We start from the raw sequence: 24,283 nt of genomic DNA, 5'->3' as shown, positions 1-24,283 counted from the left end.
GTGTTGAAGTCTCCCATTATTATTGTATGGGAGTCTAAGTCCCTTTGTAAGTCTTTAAGGACTTGCTTTATGAATCTGGGTGCTCCTGTATTGGGTGCATATATATTTAGGATAGTTAGCTCTTCTTGTTGAATTGATCCCTTTACCATTATGTAATGGCCTTCTTTGTCTCTTGATCTTTGTTGGTTTAAAGTCTGTTTTATCAGAGACTAGGATTGCAACCCCTGCTTTTTTTTTTTTCCTTCCATTTGGCAGATCTTCCTCCATCCCTTTATTTTGAGCCTATATGCGTCTTTGCATGTGAGATGGGTCTCCTGAATACAGCACATTGATGGGTCTTCACTCTATCCAATTTGCCAGTCTGTGTCTTTTAATTGGGGCATTTAGCCCATTTACATTTAAGGTTAATATTGTTATGTGTGAATTTGATCCTGTCATTATGATGTTCGCTGGTTATTTTGCCTGTTAATTCATGCAGTTTCTTCATAGCATCGATGGTCTTTACAATTTGGCATGTTTTTGCAGTGGCTGGTACCAGTTGTTCGTTTCCATGTTTAGTGCTTCCTTCAGGAGCTCTCATAAGGCAGGCCTGGTGGTGACAAAATCTGTTAGCATTTGCTTGTCTGTAAAGGATTTTATTTCTCCTTCACTTATGCAGCTTAGTTTGACTGGATATGAAATTCTGGGTTGAAAATTCTTTTCTTTAAGAATGTTGACTATTGGCCCCCACTCTCTTCTTGTAGGGTTTCTGCCAAGAGATCCGCTGTTAATATCATGGGCTTCCCTTTGTGGGTAACTCAACCTTTCTCTCTGGTTGCCCTTAACACTTTTTCCTTCATTTCAACCTTGGTGAATCTGACAATTATGTGTCTTGGGGTTGCTCTTCTCGAGGAATATCTTTGTGGTGTTCTCTGTATTTCCTGAATTTGAATGTTGGCCTGCCTTGCTATGTTGGGGAAGTTCTCTTGCATAATATCCTGAAGAGTGTTTTCCAACTTGGTTCCATCCTCCCCATCACTTTCAGGTACACAAATCACACATAGATATGGTCTTTTCACATAGTCCCATAATTCCTGGAGGTTTTGTTCATATCTTTTTACTCTTTTTTCTCTGACCTCGTCTTATCACTTTGTTTCATTAATTCGATCTTCAACCACTGATACCCTTTCTTCCACTTGATTGAATTGGCTATTGAAAGTTGTGCATGCATCACAAAGTTTTCATGCCACGGTTTTCAGTTCCATCAGGTCATTTAAGTTCTTCTCTACACTGTTTATTTCAGTTAGCCATTCATCTCATCTTTTTTCAACGGTTTTACTTCCTTGAGATGGGTTTGAACATCCTCTTTTAGCTCGAACAAATTTGTTATTACTGACCATCTGAAGCCTACTTCTGTCAACTCGTCAAAGTCATTCTCTATCCAGCTTTGTTCCTTTGCTGGCAAGGAGCTACAATCCTTTTGAGGAGAAGAGGCACTCTGATTTTTAGAATTTTCAGCTTTTCTGCTCTGGTTTCTCCCCATTTTTGTGGTTTTATCTACCTTTGGTCTTTGATATTGGTTACCTACAGATGGGGTTTTGGTGTAGATGACCTTTTTGGTGATGTTGATGCTATTGCTTTGTTTGTTAGTTTTCCTTCTAACAGTCAGGTCCCTCAGCTGCAGGTCTGTTGGAGTTTGCTGGAGGTTCATCCCAGACCCTGTTTTCCTGGGTATCACCAGCGGAGGCTGCAGAACAGCAAATATTGCAAAACAGCAAATATTGCTGCCCGATCCTTCCTCTGAAGACTTCATCCCAGAGAGGCAGCCGCCTCTATGAGGTGTCTGTTGGCCCCTACTGGGAGGTGTCTCCCAGTTAGGCTACGTGGGGGTCAAGGACCCACTTGAGGAGGCAGTCTGTCCGTTCTCAGAGCTTAAACGCTGTGATGGGAGAACCACTGCTCTCTTCAGAGCTGTCAGACAGGAACTTTTAAGTCTGCAGAAGTTTTCTTCTGCCTTTTGTTCAGCTATGCCCTGCCCACAGAAGTACAGTCTAGAGGCAGTAGGCCTTATTCAGCTGCAGTGGGCTCCACCCAGTTGAAACTTCCCAGCTGCTTTACCTATTCAAGCCTTAGCAATGGCTGACACCCCTCCCCCAGCCAGGCTGCCGCCTCACAGTTTGATCTCAGACTGCTGCACTAGCAGTGAGCAAGGATCCATGGGTGTGGGACCCACCGAGCCAGGCATGGGAGAGAATCTCCTTGTCTGCCAGTTGCTAAGACCTTGGGAAAAGCACAGTATTTGGGTGGGAATGTCCCATTTTTCCAGGTAGTCTGTTACAGCTTCCCTTGGCTAGGAAAGGGAAATCCCCCACCCCTTGTGCTTCCAGGGAAAGGTGACGGCCCACCCTGCTTCAGTTCACCCTCCATGGGCTGCATCCACTGTCCAACCAGTCCCAGTGAGATGAACCAGGTACCTCAGTTGGAAATGCAGAAATCACCCGTCTTCTGCGTCGATCACGCTGGGAGCTGCAGACCGGAGCTGTTCCAGTTGTAAAACGTTTAACTGTTAAAGAAGAGTTCGGGTCTTTCTTAGTGGATGATTATATTAATAAATATCAAATTGCTCTAATATAAGGCTGGAGTGTAGTGGCGCAATCTCGGCTCACTGCAATCTCTGCCTCCCAGGTTCAAGTGATTCTCCTTCCTCATCCTCGGGAGTAGCTGGGACTACAGGTGTGTGCCACCACGCTAGGCTAAGTTTTTTGGTATTTTTAGTAGAGATGGGGTTTCACCATGTTGGCCGGGCTGGTCTCCAACTCCTGAACTCAAGCGATCTGTGCACCTAGACCTCCCAAAGTGCCAGGATTACAGGCATGAGTCACCACACCTGGCCTAATTGATATATTTAAAAGCCTGATGTAGGCTGGGCAAAGTGGCTTATGCCTGTAAACCCAGCACTTTGAGAGGCCAAGGCAGGAGGATCCCTTGAGACCAAGAGTTCAAGACGAGCTGAGGCAACATAGTGAGACTGTCTCTATGAAAAATAGAAAAATTAGCCAGGCATGGTGTCATGTGCCCTGTAGTCCGAGCTACTAGGAAGGCTGAGGTGGGAGGATTCCTTGAGCTCAGGAGTTTGAGGTTACAGTGAGTTATGATCACACCATTGCACTCCAGCCTGGGCAACAGAATGAGACTGTCTCTTGGGGGGGAAAAGCCTGTTGTAGGAGTTTAAAATGTCAGTATTTAAAGAAATAAGAAATCCTTATCTTTTGAACTATTTATATTTCAGGTGAATAATTTTAGATATCAACTTAAAAATGTGAGAGGAGGCTGGGCACAGTGGCTCACACCTGTAATCCCTGCACTTTGGCAGATGGAGGCAGGATGATCACTTAAGCCCAGGAGTTGAAGACCAGCCTGAGCAACATGAAAGATCTTGTCTCTACCAAAACTTTAAAAAGTAGCCAGGTGTGATGGCATGTGTCTGCAGTTCCAGGCACATGAGACTACTCGGGAGGCCAAGGCCCAGTTATTCAGGAGGCTGAGGCAGGAGGATCATTTGAATCCAAGAGGTCAAGGCTGCAGTAAGCTATGATGGTGCCACTGCACTCCAACCTGGGAGACAGAGCAAGATCGTGTCTTAAAAAAAAAAAATAAAAAAAAAAGAGCCGGGCGTGCGTGCCAACCCGTGTAACTTCCCAGCACTTTGGAGGCCGAGGCGGTGTGATCACCGATCAGGAGATCGCGGGAGCCGAGTAGTGAGGAGAGAGAAGAGACTGAGGAGACCAGTGGTGCACTTCGTCAGACGCGAGAGAACGAGACCCTCCTGGCTAACACGGTGAACCCGTCTCTACTAAAATACAAACAAACTAGCCAGGGCGCTCGCGGTGGCGGCGCCTGTAGCCCAGCCTCTCAGAGGGCTGAGCGGCGAGGAATGGCGGGAACGGGATGGCGGAGCTTGCAGTGAGCCGAGATCGCCGGCCACTGCACTCCAGCTGGGCGACACGCGAGCTCCGTCTCAAAACAAAAAAAAGAAAAAAGAAAAAAAAGATTTGGGCGGATTCCTCAAGGATCTAGAACCAAGAAATACCCATTTAACCCAGCAAGTCCATTACTGGGATGTTACCCAAAGGTTTATAAATAATTCTACTATAAAGGACACATTGCGCACAGGAGCAGTGCTCACAACCTGTAATCCCGAGCACTTTGGGAGGCTGAGGTGACTCGGATCACAAAAAGTCAGGAGTTCAAGGACCAAGCCTGGCCAATATAGTGGAAACCCCATCTCTATTAAAAAAATACAAAAAAAAAATTAGCCTGCTTGGGTGGCAGGCACCTGTAGTGCCCAGCTACTTGGGGAGGCTGAGGCCAGGAGAATCACTTGACCCGGGAGTGGAGGTTGCAGTGAGCCGAGATCATGGCCACTGCCTCCAGCCTGGGTGACACAGCGAGATTACTGTCTCCAAAAAAAAAAAAAGAAAGACACATGCACACATATGTTTATTGCGGCACTATTTACAATAGCAAAGACACTGAACCAACCCAAATGCCCATCAATGATAGACTAGATAAAGAAAATATGACACATATACACCATGGAATACTATGCAGCCATAAAAAAGAATGAGATAATGTCCTTTGTAGGGACATGGATGAAGCTATAAACCATCATCCTCAGCAAACTAACACAGGAACAGAAAACCAAATAGTGCATGTTCTCACTCATAAGTGGGAGTTGAACAATGAGAACACATGGACACAGGGAGGGGAACATCACACACCGGGGCCTGTTAGGGGCTGGGGGGCAAGGGGAGGGAGAGCATTAGGACAAATACCTAATGCATGCAGGGCTTAAAGCCTAGATGACAGGCTTATAGGTGCAGCAAACCACCATGGTACATGTATACCTATGTAACAAACATGTACCTTCAACACATGCATCCCAGAATTTAAAGTAAAATAAAATAAAAATAAAAATAAAAAGTGAGAGCGGACACATAGTTTTGGGACATGCTTTTTGCCTATTTCAGAATAAAACTGTGTGCAGACTACACCTGGAGTAAGGAGAAATGCCTTGAGCCCTGAGCCATGGTGGCAGATGGCCAGGAAGATGGCAGAGGCAGGTAGCCAAACAGGCAGCCCCAGAAGTCAGGGCGAACAAGGGGCCCATCGGGCAGATTCCAAGCCCTTCCCTCTCCCGGAACCTTCCTAAGTCTTCACTCCTGGGATTTGCCCACCAGCCTCAGGGTGGGACGTCTTCCGAGGAAGGGGAGGAGGAGCCCACGGAAGGTCCTGCAGGCACAGAAGCTGGCGCCGTACCCAGAGCTGAACTACTCCAGCTCCTTTGTGGGAAAAGTATCAACCTTTATGCTGCTCCAGACCATGAGTCACCCCCGAGCTGTTGGGCTGCCCAAGCTTGGGCTTGGAATTAGAGAAGCTGCTGCCTCAAGGTAACTCAGCAGAACTTCACAGAACCCCTTAGAGGAGCTGGGCGCCCACTGGATGAGAGATTATCCCCCCAAACCCATTTAACTCTCAGGATGAGCAGCAGCAACTGCACATTCAGACCAGCTGGGTTTCTGGGCACAGGCCTCCACCCATGCCTAACGCAAAGACATTGTTTGTTCTGCTAAAACATGATCCTTTCGGGAGACTTTTGAAGCCAGAAAAGTGGGGGGCTGTGGAAACAGACACTGCAAATTACCACTCAAACCAAAAATTTGGATCTTGAAAGAAAGGGGATTACAACAGGGGATGCTTTGTTTCAAGAAAAGCAAACTTTTTTGTGGGGTTTCCAACAGACCTATTGCTGCCCCTTTTGGGGAATCAGGCACTCAGAGATGGAGACCACCTTCGCAGCACACAGGGAAACCTCATAAGCTCCGCACCGTATGTGGCAATCCCTCTTTTCCGCTCCTGCTGTGAGGCCCAGCTACCCATGATCCCCTTCCTACCCTCCACTTGTCCTTGTCAGCCTTCAGGTGGGAGGGGTGATGAGATAGCCTGGATTCTGGTGTCTGCTCTGCTGTGGACGAGCTCTGTGATCCTCGATGAGGCCTTTACCTCTCTGAATCTCTTTTCCCACCTGAAAATGGAGCTCATCACCTACCTGACTCTTTGGGACGTTGTGAGTCTCAAGTAGGCACTGCCACATCCAAGCACCTTTCCCCAGCCTGAGGCACTCTCCCCTTTTACACACCCACAGCCTTTAGAGGTCCCTTGGGCGCCCATCCCTTCACCTCTTCACCCTCCCCCAAGGGCTGCACTGTGCCTTCTCTGCCCACCACATGGCTGGCACAGAGCTAGACACAAGATGGTCACCCCTTCACCCCAAATGTGGGTTATCTGCCCCTAAGGGAAAGCTGCACTCAGCCACCTTCCTGCCCTGGGACAGAAGCAGCATCCAGAGTTACCCAAGCCCAGGACGAGGGCCTGTCAGACCCCGTGCAGGGAGGGACGCAGTCACCACAGCTTCGGCCTGAGGGGTGCAGGGAGGAACTGGGGCCACCACAGCCTCAGGCTGAGGGGCACAGGGAGGAATGTGCCCACCACAGCCTCGGCTTGAGGGGTGCAGGGAGGAACACGGCCACCACAGCGTCAGGTTGAGGGATACAGGGCAGGTCGTTGCCCCTGAGGACCAAACTTGTGTAACATATTGAGATTACTTTGATCATTAGATTTCTAAAATGAACAAACAGGGCACACCCACATCCCAGACAATGGGCCTGCCGATCCTTCCTGCCCAGGACATAAAATAGTCCCTCCCTGAGCCAGGCCTGCAGCTGCAGGCAGCACCGAGACAGGAGGTGCAGGCACCCCACTGCTGACGGAGGGAGGGAGACCCCAGGAGGATGGCTCCAGGTGGGGCTTCTGTCCTCCTGGGCTGGGCATCCCCGTGCTCTCAGAGCCACCAGCCCCGGAAAGGTGGGCTAACTCCCTGGGAGAGGGACTGTCTGCGGGCCCTGCTCTGCCTGGGCCTGGGACAGCGCATTATGTAATAATATTTTAGTCCCATTCTTGCCTAAGACGTGAATCTCGATTTCTTTCATTCCAAAGCTGCTCCACAAATCCCTCTTCACAGCCAGAGAAGACGCAGGGAGCAGCAATGGCTGGGGATGTAGCTAGGGAAGCCAGACAGTGAGGGGCGGCAGACAGAGAACGGGAGGTGGACACGGGTGATTTCTGGAGATCCTAATTTGGAGAAGGGGGTTCCTTTCAAATCTGTCCTAGTTTTCACACCTTTCTTCCATCCCTCCACTCCCGTGTCCTCATGTAAAATGCTGGCTGTGCATTTTGACAAGCTAGGAGGACCAGAAAACCTCTACGTGAAGGAGGTGACCAAGCCGAGCCTGGGGGAGGGTGAAGTCCTCCTAAAGGTGGTGGTCAGCGCCTTGAACCGCGCGGACTTCCTGCAGGTACCCAGTCACTGTGGGGTGGGGCACTGGGGACCAGGGCCTGCTCCTGGGGCAGAGCTGCTTGGGTCAGGAACTGACTGACCGTCAGCCAGTTTTGAAGGGAGCTGGGCGGAGCTGGGCCAGCATGGCTAGATGGGTGGTGTGGGTTCTTGGTGTCTGTATCAGAGTCAGAAGTAGGACTGCAGCACCTGCCATTGTGCCCTGGGAGCCAGCTGGGGACACCCCCTTACCTAGCCCCACCCCTGGGGCCATGCCGGGAGAGTGGGCACAGACATCAGCAGGTTGTTTCGTGCTCACTCTGTGCAGGGCACTGTGCTCAGTGGATGTTTTAATTTGAGCCTCACAAGCACCCAAGGAGATGGGTCCTTGTGTCTCCATTCCAGTAATGAGGAAAGTGTGAATGACGCCCGGGAAACTGCATAAGCCAGAAGCCAAGCCTGGGATTGACCCCAGGTCTCTCCACTCCTCATCCACTTCATGAGCCTAGGTCTCTGAGCCTCCCTCATAGCAGATCTCCAGCCAGCCCTCTTCTCCCCACTGCTCCATCCAGGGCCACGCCAGTTCCATTTTACCCAGGTGCTCGCAGGGCTTCCTTCAGCCCCCTCTCCACATGGTAGCCAGGGCGACCCCCAGAGAGATGGCCATCCACTTGGGACGAAATGGAAACTGCCTGCTCACTATGGGGCCCTGCTGGTTGGGTTGCTGACACCTCGACTCCTGAGCAGTAGCTCCTGTGCTTTGCTCAGCACCCTCCAGCTGCGCTCCACGTGCCTTCCTGCCCTGAGCTTGCCCTTCCCTCTCCCTGGGATGCCCTTCAATCATTCTTTGTATGTCTGGCTTCTCCTCTCATAGCAGCCAGTTAGTTCCCACAAATCTGGTTTGTGTGTGTGTGTATGATTGTGTGTGCACGTGTGTGTGTGCGTGTGTGTGTACATGCGTGTGTGTCTGTCCTTCTTTAAAGTCTGTCTTCCCCCACGAGACTGTAAGTTCCACCAGGACAGAAGCAATCTGCTCTGCCTACCACAGGGCCTGACACATAGTAAGCATGTGTAGTATTTGATATAAGACTGAATAAATGGCAGAGACAGAATTTGAACCCAGATCGATTTGGCTCCAAAGTCCAGACAGCTGGCTCTCAGGAAGAAAGGGATTAGTGTGCACGTGGGAAGTGTGAGAGCAGAGGGTCCCAGGCCCCTTTATTTGGAGCCTGTTCTGATCCAAGTCCCAGGTTGGGTCAGGCAGCAATGAATGCAGCCCCTCGCAAGCCATGGTCTGAGTCCCTGTGCCCCAGAGCCAAGCCAGCACCCTTCCTGACTCCCCTTCATCCAGGCTGGAGAGAATCAGAGAGCCAGTTTGCATGACATCCCTGTTGCAGATCCAGTTTCTAGCTGGTAAAGATGGCATGATAGCCCACCTTCTTGTGGAAGCTGAGTTCAGAGTAGGAGAAACAAGGGCTGAGATGGCAGGATGTCCCCTCGCCAGCCCCACCTCTCAGGGTCTCAGACCTCAGCAAGCTGCACTCCATGCCTTCTCCCAGCTGCCTCAGCCCCCTGACTCACAGCACTGTCTGCCAGGCTGGTGGAGTGACAGGGGAGACCTCCTGGATGGGCTGTCTCCGGGGTGAAGTTGTTTCTGCAATTACTGTTATTTGGAGACTATCTGAATTTTCTACCACCCTAGAATTTACTCCCACCTGCAGTAGACTCCAAGCCAAAATCCACTTTCTCTCTCCAGCAACAGGGAGGGCTGGCATTTAACCCCTCTTATCAGACTCACTTACTGTGAGCCCCTCCCTCTACAGAGACAGGCCAGTATTCCCCGCCCCCAGAAGCCAGCAACATAGCAACATTTTGGGCATCTAGACACATGGCAAAACTGGGGCCTGCTGCTGGGGACATTGGAAGATTGGGGACGCAGCCATGGCTCTGCCGCCCGGTGGGGGCCAGGCTCAGTATGTCACTGTCCCTGAAGGGCTCCTCGTGCCTATCCCAGAGGGACTGACCCTGCCCCAAGCTGCAGCCATCCCGGAGGCCTGGCTGACCACCTTCCAGCTGCTGCACTATGTGGGCGAGGAGAACCCCTACCCCGTAGAGATCCCCTCCCACTAGCCCCACCCTGTCACCTGAAGCCAACTGCTGACCCCAAACCACGCATCTGCTGGCCCTGAAAATATGAGCCCTTCATCAACACCCTGACATGCCCTAGCCTCTAATCCCAGAGCTGGCCCAGACATGTCCCCCATGGAGACAACTACAGGCAGTTTTTTATTTGTTTCATTTTGTTTCTGAGACACGATTTCACTCTATTGCCCAGGCTGGAGTGCAGTGGTGCGATCATGGCTCACTGTAGCCTTGACCTCCTGTGCTCAAGTGATCCTCCCACCTCAGCCTCCCAAGTAGCTAGGACTGCAGATGTGGACCACCATGCTCAGCTAATTTTTTTATTTTTTGTAGAGATGTGGTCTCCTTATATTGCCCAGGCTGGTCTTAAACTCCTGGTCTCAAGCAATCCTCCGTCCTTGGCTCCCAAAGTGCTGCGATTACAGGTGTGAGCCACCACACCCAGCCTATGGGCACTTTTATGACCAATATGAGGCAAAAGCAAGGTTCTCAGAGCAGTTCCAGCTGCTTGTCCCATCCCCAGAGGGGAGGAAACTGTCCTTCAGTCCTTCTGCTCAGGTCCCTTACAGGCAGTGGAGGAAATGCTCTTGGTTAATTTCTCACACAAAAAGGTATCAGAGTAGACCAGACATGTGGCCTGGGGACCTCCCTATCCCAAGAGCTCTGGACACTTCTAACTCTGTCCCAGGAGCTCTGGACAGTTCTAACCCTGACTCAGGAGCTCTGGACAGTTGTAACCCTATCCCAGGAGCTCTGGACAGTTCTAACCCTGGCTCAGGAGCTCTGGACACTTCTAACCCTGGCTCAGGAGCTGCCTTCAGGACAGTTGTAACACTCAACCCACCCTGTTTGATGGATTAATCTTGCCCAAGCCCAGCCCTGGCCAAGGCCCCTGCTGCTATAAAACCTCCGATGGCTCCTCACGCTCAGTGCCCTCCATGACTCAGGCCCCATGACCTTCAACCTGGTCTCTCCTCACACCCTCAGGGCATAGAGGGTTTATGTTTCCAAAGCCAACCCTGCGCCCTCCCATCCCCACGCCCTCACTGGCCCAGGATGCTCTGATATTGTTGCTACAGGAGGAGTGCAAGACGGGGAGACCATGCTTATCCATGCCAGCATGGGCGGTGTGGGCACAGCTGTCATCCAGCCAATCAGGCTGTTCAACGCCATCCCCACTGGTGACCATGAGCTCCAAGGAGAACATTCAAATGGCACAGAAGCTGAGAGGCTGGGTGCTGCAGCTGGGTTCGATTATAAGAAGGAGGGCTTCTCTGAGGGGGCTCTGAAGGCCACACAGGGGGTGTGTGTGTATATATATGTATGTTTGGAGGTTTTGTCCATGTGTTTGGAGGGTGTGTATGGGCCTGTGTGTTTGCAGGGTGTGTGTGTGTGTTCGGGCCTGTGTTTGGAAGGTGGGTGTGTGTGCGCATGTGCACGGGCCTGTGTGTTAGGAGGGTGTGAGGGAGGCCTGTGTGTTTGGAGGGTGTGTGTGTGCGCGCGCGCGCGTGCGGGCCTGTGTGTTAGGAGGATGTGTGCATGTGTGTGTGTGTGCGCATGTGCACGGGCCTGTGTGTTAGGAGGGTGAGGGGGGCCTGTGTGTTTGGAGGGTGTGTGTGTGTGTGCGTGCACGCGCGCGTGTACGGGCCTGTGTTAGGAGGGTGTGTGCATGTGTGTATGTGTGTATGTGCACGGGCCTGTGTGTTTGGAGGAGAGCCCAAGCTGATCCTGACTCCCTGGCTTAACCCTCCCTCTCTTATCCTATCCTCTCCCCTTTTGTAACCTTTCCTCCTCCTTTCTCTCCTCTATTAGTAGCTATCTATTGCTGTATAACAAATTACCCAAAACTTAGTGGCTTAAAACAATGCATATTATTATCCCCACCATTTCTGTGGGTCAGGAATGTGGGAGCAATTCAGCTGGGTCCTTCGGCTCCAGGTCTCTCCCAAGGCATCAGCCAGGCCTGTGGTCATTGCCAGGCTCACCTGGGGAGCAATTGGCCTGCAAGTTCACTCTCACGGCTGTAACAGGCTTCAGGTTCTTGTCAGATGTTAGCCAGAGACATCAGTTCCTTGATATATGAGCCTCTCCGTAGGGCAGCATGAAACATGGCCAGTGGTTTCCTTCCGAGAGAGCAAGCAAGAGTGAAAGAAAGTATCCCATGTCCCTTAGGGAAGCCATCACCTTTTGGTGACCTAATCTTGGAAGTGACATCCCATCACTTCTGCCACATACTTCTTGTTAGAGGTATGCCTGTAAGTCCAATCCACACACAAAGGGAGGGACCGGAAGGTGTAAATACTGGAAGGTAGAGGGTCATCAGGGGACCATTCTGGAGGCTGCCTGCCACATCTTCCTTCTCTTCCTCTGCATCCCAACCCTCCCTTCTTTCTCCTTCACAATCCCCACTCTCTACTGCATCTTTCACAAAGCCTGAAGATGGTCTAACCACTCAAAATGGAAGAAAAATTATTAATTAGAACTAGAAAATATAAACCAAGGAAAGAAGAAAAAAACATGTTCATCATAAAGGTTAGTACAATAACTGTGAGCAAGTATTATGCATGATTCTGAGCTTTCTGGATGCCCAGCGAAGGAGGGGGAGGAAGGGAGAAGAAGAAGGGGAAGAGAAGGAAGAAGAAGGAGAAGAAAAAGAAAGAGGAGAAGGAGGAGAAAGAGGATGAGAAAGGGGGAACAGTAGGAGAGAAGAAGAAGGGAAAGGGGAAGAAGAAGGAAAATGAGGAGGAGGAGGAGAAAGAAGAATGATTGGGACTCTCATACTTGTAAAGATTTGAGAGATCTCAACCATGGTGAGGATGAGTTAAAAAAAATATTTGGGTGGCTGGGTGCAGTAGCTCACACCTGTAATCCCAGCACTTTGGGAGGCTGAAGTGGGCAGATCACCTGAGGTTGGGAGTTCGAGACCAGCCTGGCCAACATGGTGAAACTCTGTCTCTACTAAAAATAAAACATTAGCCAGATGTAGTTGTGCACACCTGTAATCCCAGCTACTTAAGAGACTGAGGCATGAGAATCACTTGAACCTGGGAAGCAGAGCTTGCAGTGAGCTAAGATCACACCACTGCACTCCAGCCTGGACCACAGACTGAGACTATCTGAAAAAAAAAAAAAAAGATTTGGGGAGTTCCTTGAAGCTCCAGGGGCTCCAGTACCCAAGGTGATTACATAGCTTTAATTACCAAAAAAGGAGGTGATTAAGGAGGAAGCCTACTGACTTTTCAGAGGAGAACAATACTCTTGCTCTCCAGAGAAAGTACTCAAGGCTATGTTAGTCGATGTTTGGAACTATCATGAGACATATCTCCTTAGCTCGAGGTCTTCTGAAAGCCACATGGCTTAGGACTTCTCCCTCAGCTCTCCAGGAGAACTAAGTGCACCTTGCCTCCTAGATAGTGCTTTTGCTTCCCACTGTTTCCTGGGCCACAGGAGAATGTGCGAAACTAGATCCAGAGGGGAGGAGTTTGGGCATCTGCCTTCCCATGATATCTAAGCCATTTCTACCTACTATCCAAGGTGTGGGTGTCAACGCGATCCTTGACTGCATTGATGGCTCCTACTGGGAGAAGAATCTCCACTGTTTAGCTGCAGATGGCTGATGGGTTCTGTATGGTGTCATGGGGGGAGCAGAAGTCAATGGACCCCTGCTTTCCAAGCTGTTGTGTAAGTGAGGAAGTCTGTGGGCCCGTCTGCTTAGGTCCAGGGATCAGAAGGCAGGTGACAGAGCTGAGCAGGTTCTGGGCACTGCTCTTGAGTTATGACTCTGACCTGCCCTGGCTTATAGAATTCCTGCTTATGAAGCTTTGCTGACATTGCCAGCTCTCCTTCCTCTGGGTGGGAACCTAAGGGTTAGCCTTGACCCTTCCTCCCTCAGAAGTCTCATTTCCGCCACCTACTTCCTCATTTGACTTGGACTTACTCCTCCTCTCTTCCAAGTCCAGGATTCATATTGAGACTCTCATGCTTTTGGAGATTTGGGGGGTGGCAGGGTCCCTTGATAATCCAGGGGTTCCAGTGTCCAAGGGAATTTAGACTGATAAATGACCTTTCTTCATCCATGGTTTGGTCTGATCTCTTTGAGTCAAGGCTAGTACCAGGGCCAACCAGGCATGTCCTGATTTTCCCCTCAAAGATGTATGAGGCCAAGGAGACCTCATCCTTATCCTGTTAATGGGCTGTTCTCTCTGCCGCAGTATAAGGAAATGTTGGTAAAGACCTTCATGGAGCAAGTCCTGGCCCACTTCTCCCCTGGGAGTGCTGTGCAGGTGCAGCCTGTGATCGATAAAGTCTTTACCATGGCTGAGATTCAGAAAGCCCACTCTCACATGGAGGCCAACCAGAATGTGGTGAGAATTATCCTGGAGATGCCCTGACTCAAACACGGTGTGGCCCATGAGTGACATCAGCCTGAGGAGAACTGTCAGGGACAGGGTCAGGGATGTGGGAGTGTGGGAAGGCCCGGAGCTGGGCTGAGTTGGGCCAGGGGCCGGGCTAGAGAGAACTGGGGCCAGGCTACCTCACAACAATGTTGAGAGAATTAAACTGAGATCACAGGGGTAAGAGCACCGCGTGAGCTGTCAAATACATTGCAATGGGCAAGGTAGGAATCTTGTAGACATAGATAAGCTGCAGAGTGTTCATATATTATAAATTTATTAAGACAGATTTTGGTGGGGGGGGGGGGGCTGCTTTTTTTCCCAATGGCTATACCCTAGGCCTGTCTGGCTATTCCCATAGCCAAAATTCTCATATTTGGGGGAATAAACTACACTCAATCTTCCCCCAGATTCAGGATAGTCCTTTGATCTTCAGAAATGGTCTAGGGATTTAGGCCAGTTCTGAACACCAAAAGACTAGCCTGAATTAACACAAAGCCCTGGCCCTAACCCCTCCTCTGAGTTCCAGATGCATATATCGAACTGATGACTTGACACTTAGACATCTCAAAGGTACTTCTACTTTAACATGTTCAAAATTTAACACATAATCATCACCTACTGTCTTGCTCCTCTCTTAGGATTTCCTGTCTCCATAAATAGCAAACCACCAATCCAGGTGCAAAATCCAGAAACCTAGAAGTCATCCTTGATACCCCTTCTCTCTCTCATCTTCAGGTCCAATGGGTCACTAAGTAGCCAATTTTCTTTTTTAAATCTCTTTTATCTTTTCCTTTCTCTCCATTTCACCATCTCTCGCAATCCAAGCTACTATCCATCTTTTACCTGGGCTATTGCAATATTGCAATGGTTTTCTAATTTATTTTCTTTCTTTCTTTCTTTTTTTTTTTTTTTTTTTGAGACAGAGTCTCGCTCTGTCACCAGGCTGGAGTGCAGTGGCACAATCTCAGCTTACTGCAACCTCCGCCTCCTGGGTTCAAGTGATTCTCCTGCCTCAGCCTCCCAAGTAGCTGGCACTATAGGTGCGCACCACCACGTCCGGCTAATTTTTGTATTTCTAGTAGAAACAGGGTTTCACCATGTTGGCCAGGATGGTCTTAATCTCTTGACCTCATGATCCGCCCGCCTCGGCCTCCCAAAGTACTGGGATTACAGGTGTGAGCCACTGCACCCAGCCTCTAATTTATCTTCTTATACCCACTCTTTTCTCTTGTAATCCATATTCTATGCAGTAGTAAAAGTGATCTCTTCAAAATGCAAATTTAATCATGTCACAGCCTTGCTCAATATACTTCCGTAGCCTTCCACTCTTGGTAGAGCAGTAATAAGAACCTTACAGGCCAAGAAGTCTTTGTATAGACTGACCCATGCCTGTCTCTGCAGTCCCGTTTTCTACCACGGCTCTCCCTCCCACCATAGGACCTTCAAACATAATTTTTAATCTCAGATCTCTCTACCACAATCCAAATATCCATCAAGAGGGGACTTAGTTAATAAATTATGATACATTCACATGATAGAGTACTATGTAACTATATAAAGACATATGAACTGCTGTAATCTCCAGAATATGTTGTTAAGTGAAAAAAGCGAGGGAATATGATTTGCTACCTTTTGTCTTAGAAAAGGGAATTTATGAACATAAGTGTGTGTGTGTATATATACACACACACACATACACACACACACATTTTCTTATATTTTCTCACAGGAGAATCAAAAACGAAGGTGTTTCAGCCAAGTTCAAGAATGGTGAAAACAAATTTCAAGGGAAAAAAAGGCCAGGTGCAGCGGCTCATGTCCGTTATCCCAACATTTTGGGAAGGTGGGGCAGGAGTTCTAGACTAGGGCAACATAGGAAGATCCCATCTTTACAAAAAAAAAAAAAAATCTAAAAATTAGCCAGGTGTGGCCGGGCGCGGTGGCTCAAGCCTGTAATCCCAGCACTTTGGGAGGCCGAGACGGGCGGATCACGAGGTCAGGAGATCAAGACCATCCTGGCTAACACGGTGAAACCCCATCTCTACTAAAAATACAAAAACTAGCCGGGCGAGGTGGCGGGCGCCTGTAGTCCCAGCTACTCGGGAGGCTGAGGCAGGAGAATGGCGTGAACCCGGGAGGCGGAGCTTGCAGTGAGCTGAGATCTGGCCACTGCACTCCAGTCCGGGCGACAGAGCGAGACTCCGCCTCAAAAAAAAAAAAAAAAAAAAATTAGCCAGGTGTGGTACCACACACCTGCAGTCCCAGCTATTTGGGAGGGTGAGGTGGGAGCAACATTTGAGCTCAGGAGGTAGAGGCAGTGAGCTGTGATCATACTCCAGCCTAGGCAACAGAGTGAGACTCTGTCTCAAAAAAAAAAAAAACCCGTAAGGGAAAGCAATGTTCACCTTCATGAGGAGGAGGAGACAGAATGGAAGGGATGGGTATAGGAGCTAGACTCCTCTGAATTACTTTGTTTTGAAGATTTGATTTGGGTACCATATAAATGTTCTACATGAATATGAAACAAAATTAAAAATGTAAAAAAGGAATCCCTAAAATCAAAATTAAAGAAATATACTGAGGCTGGGCACGGTGGTTCATGCCTGTAATCCCAGCACTTTGGGAGGCCAAGGAGGGAGAATCACCTAAAGTCAGGGGTTCAGCCTGGCCAACATGGTGAAACCCCGTCTCTATAAAAATACAAAAAGTTAGCTGGGCGTGGTAGCTGGCACCTGTAATCCCACCTATTGGGGAGGCTGAGGCAGGAGAATCACTTCAACTTGGGAGGTGGAGGTTGTAGTGAGCCGAGATTGCGCCATTGCACTCCAGCCTGGGCAACAAGAACAAAACTCCATCTCAAAAAAAAAAAAAAGGAAATATACTGAATTTTATTTCTAGTTAATAGATTAGCCACACAGAAAGGAATAATTTCAACTAATGTGAAATTAAGAACACAATAACTTGCTGGGTGCAGTGGCCCACACCTGTAATCCCAGAACTTTGGGAGGCTGAGGTGGGCGGATCATCTGAGGTCAGGAGTTTGAGACCAGCCTGGCCAACATGGCAAAACCCTGTCTCTACTAAAAATACAAAAATTCGCTGGGCGTGGTGGCAGGCACCTGTAATTCTAGCTACTCAGGAGGGTGAGGCAGGAGAATCCCTTGAACCTGGGAGGCAGAGGTTGCAGTGAGCTGAGATCATGCCATTGCACTCCAGCCTGGGCAACAGAGTGAGACTCTGTCTGAAAATAAACAAACAAACAAACAAATAAATTAATCAATCAATTGAATGAACTTGACTGTATGTTCTTATTTGGGGATATAGCCTATGAATAAAAATATACCAAGAAAATTATAAACTTTCAATAATCATGTTACTATAAATAAGTATACTGGTTATACTGGCAGGGCACAGTGGCTCATGCTTGTAATCCCAGCACTTTGGGAGGCTGAGGTGGGAAGATTGCTCAAGCTCAAGAGTTTGAGACTAACTTGGGCAACATAGCAAGACCTCATCTCTACAGAAAAAAAAAAAAAAAAAAAAAAAAAGCCAGGTGTGGTGGCATGCACCTGTATTCCCAGCTGAGGCAGAAGAGTCAGTTGAGCCCAGGAGGTAAAGGCTGCAGTGAACTATGATTACACCACTGCACTCCAGCTTGGGTTGAGAACAAAACCCTATCTCAACAACAGCAAAAATAAGTATACCTATATCATTAGAAGCCATGATTTTCAGGAGAAAAAACTCAAAGAAGTTGTTAGGCCAGGTGCAGTGGCTCACACCTGTAATCCCAACTCCTTGGGAGGCCGAGGCAGGCGAATCACTTGAGGTCAAGAGTTCAAGACCTGTCTGGCCAACATGGTGAAACCCTGTCTCTACTAAAAATACAAAAATTAGGCTGGGCGCAGTGGCTCATGCCTGTAATCCCAGCACTTTGGGAGGCTGAGTTGGGCAGATCACGAAGTCAGGAATTCGAGACCAGCGTGGCCAATATGGTAAAATGCCATCTTTACTAAAAATACAAAAATTAGCTGGGTATGGTGGCAGGCGCCTGTAATCCCAGCTACTCGGGAGGCTGAAGCAAGAGAATCGTTTGAACCCAGGAGGTGGAGGTTGCAGTGAGCTGAGATTGCACCATTGCACTACAGCATGGGCAGGTGAGACTCTTGGTCCAAAAAAAAAAAAAAAAAAAAAGAAAGAAAAAAAAAAAAAAAATACAAAAATTAGCTGTGCTAGTGATTGCGGACTGTATAATCCCAGCTACTTGGGAGGCTGAGGCATGAAAATATCACTTAAAGCCCCGATGAGACAGAGTGCGCAGTTAGCAAGATCTATGCCACTGCTCTCTAGGCCTTGGGGCAACAATGAGTGAGACTCGTCTCAAAACAGAAGGGAAAAAAGAAGTTAAGTTAAAGCCCTATAGCCCTCCATGTAAAATGTGAAAAAACCTATTCAGTTAATTCTTGATGCATTATTCCTTTAAAAAATAAAAAAAAGATTTCAGCCGTACTCGATTTGAGAAGACTAGAAAACCCTTGTAATTTTGCTAGTTCTCTCAATGTGATAGAGCTAGAAATTCTATCTCAGCAGATGAGCACCGCTTGATAGTATAGAGTGTAGTCTCTCTAAATACCATTTTCCAACACAGGAACCCAGGCTCTGTTGAGAAATGAACTGAGTCCAGATGTGAGGCAGGAAATGCACAAGGATGAAGCCTTGCAAAACATCTTCTAACCAGGAACGCGAGTGGCCCACTGGCCAAAAACGAGATCAATTTTGAAGCGCTAAAAGAATAACTTGAATGCTAGAAAACATAAGGTTATGACTTAAGTCTATGAGCACATAAACTGATTTTTTAAAAAATCATTGACACTTTGGAAGATGATTATATTTGAAGTCTTGGGCAAATATAAATTTCAGTCTTTTTGTATGTTCAAGCTATATATCTCAGAATTAACCAAATAATTGATGAAAGAATAGAAATTCTAATGAAATAATCTACGCCCTGCTTGTAGGAAATCCAAAATTGTGGCAGCACGTGCTCATGCTTAATCCCAGCATTTTTGGGAAACAATGTGGGTGGATCCACTTGAAGGTCAGAAGGTGTCAAGACGCAGGCTGTAAACATTTGGGACAAAAAACCCCATCTTGTACTAAAATACCAAAAAATGGTCAGGGTATGGTGGTGGTGCATGGGCTCTTGTAGTCTCATGCTACGCAGAGGGTGAGGAGAGAATGACTCGAACCCAGGGAGCGTGGACGGTGCAGTTAAGCCGAGATCACACCACTGACTCCAGCCTGGGAAAACAGAACAGACTCGGAAAAAAATAAAGAAGAAAGAAAGACAGAAGAGAGAAAGAAAAGAGAGAGAGAGAGGCAGAGAAAGAAAGAAAGAAGACGAGAGAGAGAGAGGTGAGAGAGGAGAAGAGGAGGGAAGGAGGAGGAGGAGGGAGGGAAGGGAAAGAAAGAAAGGCCAAATGTATATTTGTGTTGTTGGAAGAGAGAAAGAAAAATGCAAAAGCATGCCTCATTCCACCACGCTACTTGAAGCAGAACAAATACACTTTACAAGACCCCCTGGTTGATACATATTATTGAGTCTGTTCTTCATGCTATCAACAAAGGAACTACCGTGGCGGGGGTGAGGCCGGGGTGCAGTCGGGCTAAGCCTGTAAATCCGCCAGCACTCTTTGGAAGCGACCACAGCGCGCGGATCGACGGAGGTCAGGCAGATCAGAAAGGACCATCCTGGCGTGACCACCGGGTGAACCCGTCTGGCTACTAACAGAACAATAAAAAACTAATCTGGGAGGTGGCGAGGCGCCGTAGCCAGCTACTCGGGAGGCTGAGGGCAGCTGAGAGATGGCGTAAAACCGGGGAGGCGGGAGGGGTGGTGCGCATGAGCTGAGATCCGGGCACGGCACTCCCATGCCTGGGCGACAGAGCGAGACTCGTGCTCAAAAAGAAAAAAAAAAGAAAAAAAAAAAAACTACCTGACGATGGGTAATTATAATAAAAGAGGTAAACTGACTCCAAGTTTCATAGCTGTACAGGAAGCATAGCTAGGAGGGCCTCGGAATACCCACCAATCATGCGGAAGCAAAGGGGAAAGCAAGCATATCTACATGGGCTTGGGAAGAGAAACAGAGAGAAGGGGCAAGGTATCTACACACTTGTATTAAACATCACACAGATCTCCTGAGAACCTCACGTTATGTGAGAACAGTGAATCCCCCACAATCAAAACCCACCCCCACACATGCGCCTCTTCCAACATTGGCAATGCATTCAACATTGAGATTTTTGTGGCGGACCCCAGGACCAAACCTATATCGCATATGCAAATAAAGTTGGAGATGGGGCACGGATCTAACAATGATTATCAATAGTCTAATTGAAACAATTAGCAGGAAAAGGTTAATGGGGGAACTCATACCGAAGTAAAGCCAATTTGGCAAACCTAACCCATAACTTGTCTTTTTTTTTTTTTTTTTTTTTTTTGAACGGGTCTCCACTCTAGTCGGCGGGGGCTTGGGATGCAGTGCCGGAGATCTACAGCGTCACTGGCAAGCTCCGCCTCCCGTGGTTCATGCCATTCTCCGCCTAGCCTCCCGGTAAGCTGCGACGACAGGCGCTCCGCCACTCGCCGCTAGTTTCTGTATTGTTTTACGTTAGAGAACGGAGTGTTTCCACCTAGGTTAGCCAGGATGGTCCGATCTCCTGAGCCTTCGCGATCCGCCCGTCTCGGTGCCTCCCAAAAGTGCTGGGGATTACAGCTGAGCCACCGCGGCTCCGGCCTTTTTTTTTTTTTTTTGTAGACAGAGTCCTGCTCTGTCGCCCAGGCTGTAGTGCAGTGGCACGATCTCGGCTCACTGCAACCTCCGCCTCCTGGGTTCAAGCGATTCTCTGCCTGGTCTCATTCTCTGGCAGACTAGTTCAAGCTTCTTCACGTGATGGTCAGAAATTTCCCAGCAGCAAGAGAGGGCAAGCCCAACTTTTCATTGTTCCCTTGGTGGAAGCAAGTCATACTGTCAAGTCCAAAGTCAACGTGTTAGGGGACTAGAAAAGGGTGCAGGTGTGGTTACAGGAAGGAGTGATTCTTTGGGGCCATGAGTGTAGCAATCTACCTCAATTTTTGTCTTAATTTAAAATTATTAATTTATTTTACATAGTTCCCCATATAACGTGCTTAAAAGTTATATTCTTTCCCTTTATTCCTTTTTTATTTTGTTCCCTACCTCCTCTGACAGTATCCTCTCCAAGGTAAGCCAAAATTACCGAGTATATACACATACACATATAGTTATATATAATTACATAGAAAAAGAGTCCATATTTTTTCCATGCTCATATCACTCATATAAGTGTGGCAGGGGGCAGGGTATATACATGGTGTGTGTGTGTGTGTGTGTGTGCATAAAATCATGTATATGTGTATAGGGATGCTTTATTATTGTTTTACCACAGTGTTACTCTGGTTAAACAAACGCTTCACGGAAATCCCTCGATGTCAACTGCTATAGCTCTAGTTCATTTTTCAAGTGGATGCATAGAATTCATGATTTATCCAGCCATTCCCTTAGTGACGGGATCTTCTTTGTTTCTAAATTTTTGTTACTATGATCAATGCTGCAATAAACATCTCTGTACATACATCTGTATAATTGGTGTGCTTTATTTCTACAGGACAAACTCCTTAGAAGTAAGTTTCAAACTGTCATTGTTACTATCACTATTAGTGATAGTAATTAACAAACAGTGATAACAAAGAAAATAAATTTTTTTCTTTTCTTTTTTTTTTTTTGAGACGGAGTCTTGCTCTGTCGTCTGTCGCCCAGGCTGGAGTGCGTGGCACAATCTCCACTCACTGCAAGCTCCGCCTCCAGGGTTCATGCCATTCTCCTGCCTCAGCCTCCCATGTAGCTGGGACTACAGGTGCCCGCCACCGCACCTGGCTAACTTTTGTATTTTTAGTAGAGACGAGGTTTCACTACGTTAGCCAGGATGGTCTCAATCTCCTGACCTCGTGATCCACCTGCCTCAGCCTCCCAAAGTGCTGGGATTACAGGCATGAGCCACCGCGCCCGGCCTTTTTTTTTTTTTAAGACAGGGTCTTACTCTGTCAGCCAGGCTGGAGTGCAGTGGCGCGATCTCAGCTCACTGCAACCTCCACCTCCCAGGCTCAAGCAAGTCTCCTGTCTCAGCCTCCCGAATAGCTGGGATTACAGGCACGTGCCACCACCGCCCAGCTAATTTTTGTATTTTTAATAGAGACAGGGTTTCACCATGTTGGCCAGGCTGGTCTAGAACTTCTGACCTCAAATAATCCACACACCTTGCCCTCCCAAAGTGGTGAGATTACAACCATGAGCCACCATGCTCAGCCGATTTATTTTCTGACATCTGGTAATTTAAGTCTTCCCTACTATTCCTTTTTTTTTTTTTTTTTTTTTGAGACGGAGTCTTACTCTGTCTCCCAGGCTGGAGTGAAGTGGCATGATCACTGCAAGCTCTGCCTCCCAGGCTCATGTGATCTTCCCATCTCCCAGCCTCCCAAGTAGCTGGAACTACAGGCACATGCTACCACGCCTGGCTAATTTTTTTGTAGGGATGGGGTTTTGCTATGTTGCCCAGACTGGTCTTGAACTCCTGAGTTCGGGTGATCTGCCCACCTCGACCTCCCAAAGTGCTGGGATTACAGATGTGAGCCACCACTCCCAACCCTACTATTCTTTTCATATATTTCTTGGCCATTTGGGGGAATTTGTTCTTCCACATACACTCTAACACCATTTTACCCAATCAAAAAATATACTGTTGGCATTAGAAGTAAATTTATAATGAATTTGTATACTAATTTGGTAAAACTGACATTTTGGGTACTGTATTCTCATCTAAAAACATGGTACTGTTTCATTTGTTCAGATCTTGTTTCTGTTCTTTGATACAGTTTTACAGTCTTCATTATATAATTTTTGTTTTTACAGCTTGTACTGTAAAAGGGTTATTTTCCTCATTTTTATTAATATTTCTAGTTGCTTAGCTGAAGTAGAGTAAAGCCATTGATTCTGGTATATGTAGCTTGCATCTGGACAGCCTTACAAACTATCTCATTATCTCAAACAAAAATGTTTGCTTCATTTTTAAAATTAGCATCTCTTGTGTTTTCTAAGTCTACAATCGTATCAACAACAAAAGGAGACTGGTTTATCACTCTTCCAGTATTTTTATCTATTACCTCCTTTTTTGTCTTATTGTATTGACTAAAACTTCCAAAGTAATGTTAAATAATAATGTCAGCCTGGACAACATGGCATAACCTCATATCTACAAAACAAACAACAAACAAACAAACAAAAACTATCTGGGTGTGTTGGCTCAAGCCTGTAGTCCTAGCTACTGGGGAGGCTGAGGTGGGAGGTTCAATTGAACCCATATCAAGGCTGCAGTGAGCTGTGATCACAACACTGCACTCCAGCACGGGCAATGGAATGAGACCTTGTCTTTTTAAAAAAGTCTACTATAAATACTTTCCTTTTATCCCTATTTTGCTTGGAAGTTTTATAATGAATGGCTTCTAGGTTTAATCAATGCCTTTTTGGCCTCTATTGCTTGGCTTATATGGTGCTTTCTCCTTTAATTTGTTGATGTTTTGGAGTTGTATTGATAGACTTTCCAATACTAATTTTGTATAGTCATAGGGAATATAAGTTGCTGAATTCCATTTGCTATTTTTTTTTTTTTTAGGTGGGAGCCTGTCTCTGTCACCAAGGCTGGAGTGCAGTGGTGCAATCACAGCTCACGGCAACCTCCACTTTCCAGGTTCAAGCAATCCTCCTGCCTCAGCCTCCCAAGTACCTGGGACTACAGGTGTGCACCACCACGCCTGGCTAATTTTTGTATTTTTTGTAGAAATGGGTTTTCACCATGTTGGCCAGGCTGGTCTTGAACTCCTGACCTCAACTGATCCACCTGCCTTGGCCTCTCAAAGTGCTGGGATTACAGGGCTGAGCCACCGTGCCGGCCTCTGCTAATTTTTTTTTTTTTTTTTTCTTTTTGAGATGGAGTCTCACTCTGTAACCCAGGTTGGAGTGCAGTGGGGCAATCTCAGCTCACTGCAAGCTCCACCTCCGGGGTTCACGCCATTCTCCTGCCGCAGCCTCCAGAGTAGCTGGGGGACTACAGGCTCCTGCCACCACGCCTGGCTACACCAGGTTACTTTTTTGTACTTTTAGTAGAGACGGGGTTTCACCGTGTTAGCCAGGATGGTCTCGACCTTCTGACCTCGTGATCCACCCACCTTGGCCTCCCAAAATGCCGGAATTACAGGCATGAGCCACCGTGCCCGGCCTTTTTTTTTTTTTTTTTTTTTTGA

At 47.8% G+C, this 24,283-nt stretch overlaps 1 long non-coding RNA gene and 1 pseudogene across 3 annotated transcripts in view; one reads left to right on the top strand and one right to left on the bottom strand.

Annotated features, from left to right (window-relative positions):
- Window positions 1-7,256: 7,256 nt before the first annotated feature.
- On the top strand, window positions 7,257-14,182 carry LOC108543035 (quinone oxidoreductase PIG3-like; annotated as a pseudogene).
- Window positions 11,376-24,283, bottom strand: part of LOC108543037 (uncharacterized) — a 27,517-nt gene continuing 14,609 nt past the window's right edge. For all 3 annotated transcript variants that reach the window (XR_001889432.1, XR_001889431.1, XR_001889433.1), the window contains exon 3: window positions 11,376-11,637. This is a non-coding gene — a long non-coding RNA (uncharacterized LOC108543037). The remainder of the gene's footprint in view (window positions 11,638-24,283) is intronic.

The sequence above is a fragment of the Rhinopithecus bieti genome, unplaced genomic scaffold (genome assembly GCF_001698545.2).
Source record: "Rhinopithecus bieti isolate Rb0 unplaced genomic scaffold, ASM169854v2 scaffold_23816, whole genome shotgun sequence".
NCBI classification, from domain to species: Eukaryota; Metazoa; Chordata; class Mammalia; order Primates; family Cercopithecidae; genus Rhinopithecus; species Rhinopithecus bieti.
This window is presented reverse-complemented; position numbering and strand designations above follow the sequence as displayed.